This window comes from Herpailurus yagouaroundi, unplaced genomic scaffold (genome assembly GCF_014898765.1).
Source record: "Herpailurus yagouaroundi ecotype Mexico unplaced genomic scaffold, PumYag 186, whole genome shotgun sequence".
Classification (NCBI taxonomy): Eukaryota; Metazoa; Chordata; class Mammalia; order Carnivora; family Felidae; genus Herpailurus; species Herpailurus yagouaroundi.
Genome location: NW_024412417.1, coordinates 18759163 through 18763332, shown reverse-complemented (window position 1 = coordinate 18763332; position 4170 = coordinate 18759163). Strand labels below are relative to the sequence as shown.

Here is a 4170-nt window from a genome sequence, read left to right as displayed (position 1 = left end):
TCCTTCCTTCCTTCCTTCCTTCCTTCCTTCCTTGTAGCTTCATGCCCAGTGTGGAGCCCAATGCAGGGCTTGAACTCATGACCCTGAGATTGGAGGCCTAACCAACTGAGACACCCAAGCACCCCAACAATAGAACACTTTTGTCTTTAATTTTGTACTCTCCTGAAACCTTACACAATCTAAAGTAAATTTTTTTTTCAAAAGAGGAAACAATTCTCAAAGAAATGAGGCATAAAAGACAACAATTTCCTAACCCCCAACCCTCCCTCTTAGCAGAATATTAGGAAACTTTTCTCTGGGAAATATGACCAACCCTAGTGAGAATAATCAAAGAAATTATATTTTGATTTCTCTCAATAAATGCCTCAGTTTATTTATGGTCCATTTTTATAATAATTTTCAAGTTGACAAGTATCACCCAAATGATAAGGTTTTTTTTTTAATGTTTATTTATTTTGGGGAGAGAGACAGAGCATGAGCAGGAGAGGGGCAGAGAGAGAAGGAGACATAGAATCTGAAGCAGGCTCCAGGATCTGAGCTGTCAGCACAGAGTCCAATATAGGCCTTGAACTCACAGACCAAACCAGTAGATCATGACCTGAGCTAAAGCTGGACGCTTAACCGACTGAGCCACCCAGGCACCCCCAAATGATAAGTTTTTAAAAATCAGTTTTTTAATCTCTCATTTTAAAATAGAAGCAAACAAAACCAATATTGCACTGTATATTAACTAACTTGAATTTAAGTAAAAATTTGAGAAAAAAATACAAGCAAATAGCCAATAATTATCAAATATCAAGAAAATCCTTAAAGATAAAAAGATAAAGGCCACAACTGGAATAAACAAGATCATGTGCTATAAAGAAAAAGTTAAAAAGAGAAAGAGAGCTCTTATAATTAAATGAATGAAAAGGGTGATGGAGAATTCTTTATATGACTTGGATGACAAAGTTGAGGGCAAATTTCAGAAAGTAGAGAAAAAAAGACAGAGATGAAAAATAGGAGAGGTAATATAGGAAATTTAAAAGACAACTCTTATGTTCAATATTTGAACAACAGTTCTTCCAGAAAAAAAGGAGAAAAGAAAATGTGTGTGGGGGGAGAGAGATCATCCACAAAATCACCAAAGCACAGGTACAGAATGGAAGGACATGCATTTGCAGGTTTAAAGGGCCACCAAACTTCCAACAAGAGCAATGAAAAAAGATCCACAACACAGTACTGACAGTGAAATTGTAGGCTAAAGCTTCTGGGACTGGGCTCCAGACAGGAACATAAAAAAGAATCAGCGATTAGAATGGCTTTGGCCTTCTCAAATGTAATATTGGAGGGTAAAATACAGCAGAGTAATGTCTCCATATTACTAAAAAAAAAAAAATCTCAATATATAATTTTATATTCAGCTAAGTAATCAGTTGTGAGGGTAGAATAGGGACATTTTTAGAAACACAAATTCCCCCCAAATTTACTACTACACAAAATTTTTCAAGAAAGTCTTGGAGAACGTCCTTCACCATAGTGAAGGTTCACTTGGAAAGGGGAAGATGTGGGATGCAGGAAACAGAAAATCCGCCAGAGGTGAGAGGGAAAGGGAATTCCCAGGAAGATAGTGAAGGGACATTCCAGAATGACAACCCAAAGGGTAACCAGTTCAGCTGAAGCATGCCAGAGCCTTCAAGAGGAACTTTAAGTAGATGAAACTGATGGTCTACTTGGTATGAATAAACATATTAAGAGGTGATTAAGAACACCAGAAGAATGTTTGGATTGAATTTCTGGTAAGTCACAGAATACAGAAAACAAGGTAATGATAATTCCAGAGAAAACAAAAAGTTACATAGGAAAGTCACAGTAGTTACAGTTTACTACATGACATGACTCTGAATAACATCAGTCAGAATAACATAACCACTCAATATTGAGCTAACCATATGTGAAAGATGAGGGGATGGAGTGTAGGGAAGAAGCAGGAGGAAAAGGGAATAAGTTCTCTTTATTTTTATCATGGAAAATCTGTAGATTGTATAACAGTCGTGATTCAGTCAGGATAGCAGATTCAGTAGGTGTTGTAGATCGAGTTATTATAGGAATTAGATCTCACAGAATTGTGAACGAAGCTGAGAAAATAAACATCTGGAAGGGGAATTGGAGAATCAGAGGAGTCACAATGTGTCTGAAAAGCCAAGCATCCTAACCACCATAGTGCCACAGCAAAGGGAGAATTTGTGGAGAGGTTTCTGGAAATCTATTGTCTCTACAGCTAGTTGTCTAGTCACAGGCCTGGGGTCTCTAGGTCAGCAGCGCCACCAATCAGGAAGAAGGGCTATATGTAGAAAAGAGTGAATTTCAGGCTGGTACCCACTGTGTACCTCAGCCTCTGTCCATCAGCACATCTACTACACAAAGGCCTTCAGAAATTCTTGACCACTATTTCTGCCCCCACACATCTCAGGTAAATGCCTGTTTTAGCCAGCTCTAACTCCCAAATCATTACATGGCAGGGGATTTGGGAAATACAGTTCCCAAATTAACCCAGGGATAAGTACAAACTACAACAGTCCATCCTCTTGACAATCTAGCATCGCATACACACCTCTGTTAACCACATTTAACTGCCAGATAAAAACAAAAGCAAACTGATACTTCCACAGAACATGGTGTACCTATCGACTCAGAAACATATTGACCTTCTTTCCAAAAGAGAATCCACAAAGTCTCACATGTTCTTTTATTCATCTTGGGGTGATATTCAATCTTTTAGCTGAGTCACACTCACTATGTCATATGTTGTGGTTTAATACTGTGATGTAAGGTTAACTACAATTTACACATCTTACATTAGTAGAGGAATGGGAGAGGACAGAATATTGATATTTGATATTTATATCAAATCAAGGAAGAAATACTTATTATCTGTTTCTGCAACTAGTCATATGATGGTAGCTGGTATTTATAACTTACTTTTTCCCTAGGACTGAAATAGATGGGCAGCCTCATAAAGTCTTACTTGATTGGTATAACAGAAAACCTTTAGGTCTGGCTTACAGAAATGTAACTTGAGTTACCACAATACAGAATCACAGCCTCTTAACCAATCCCAGACTTGAGCCAGTTCACAGCCCTAGAGCTCTTTAAATGAGGAGGAGGTCAGTTCCTGAGCAAGGACCCTCACTTTAAGTCTTTTTCCTGGCCTTCCCCAACAGGACCTTGGGTCATTTACTCAGATGACTGTGTTTTAAGTAAGTAGACATAGCCAGACTTTTGGGGACTAACACTAAATTATTAATATGTAACATGTCAAGAAAGGGGCCTTATGAAGACTGGGTAATTAATGGCATTTTGGCTTGGGTCCATCTCTCAGTGGGACTAGTGGGTCTCCAAATTCACACCATGGTTATTTTCTGTTCTGGAGTGAATAGTTAGAGTAGTCATACTCAGCAACTAGAAGAACCCTCATGTTGGTTCTCTGATCTGTATATATATTTTTTGTATTATTATGTATATAATGTGTGTATTATTATTTTTAAGTTTTCTGTATTGTTTCAAAGTTAAAATGGCTTATAGAGATGCATATAATCCTGCAAAGTAAATACATTAAGTGAGAAAAACACAGCAAAGTGAAAATAAGGCTAGAAACATAAAATGGAGCAAGAAATGAGAAGAGTAGATAAAGTGCCTGCCTATCTTGTATACTTGCTGAGGGTAAGCCACAAATTTGCTCTTGAGCTGTTACACAATTCATTATAATTGTAAGTTAAAGACCAATTGCTTAGCAGAGGCATATCTATTTTGGATACTAATAGTGAAAAAAAGTTCTGGAGAGGGTATTTCCTGCTCTTAGGGATTACCTGTTCTATTATCTCAATTAGCATGGCTAATTGCGTATCAGAGAAAAAGTTCTCTTTATATTTATGAAACTGAGTCTAAGTCTTAAAAGGGCTGAGAATCATTCTGTTTCTCTTGTCATTGACCAAGTGTAGTAACACTTCCTTCCAGCAACCACATTCACAGAGAAAAGAATGGAAATGACACATATTGCTTTAGTTCAAAAGAGTTCAGAGCACACAAGATTAAGTAAAAGGAAATAATTGTAAACCTTCAGGTCAAATCTTGAGATTTCTCTTATGAGCTGGTCTGAGTTGGACTTCCTTTGAAGAGAGCCTCCTGGAT

General features: G+C 37.5%; 1 long non-coding RNA gene across 1 annotated transcript in view; it reads right to left on the bottom strand.

Moving 5' to 3' along the window:
* Positions 1–4170, bottom strand: part of LOC121042856 (uncharacterized) — a 12151-nt gene extending 7981 nt beyond the window's left edge. Inside the window, exon 1 of the long non-coding RNA XR_005796490.1 lies at positions 4097–4170. This is a non-coding gene — a long non-coding RNA (uncharacterized LOC121042856). The remainder of the gene's footprint in view (positions 1–4096) is intronic.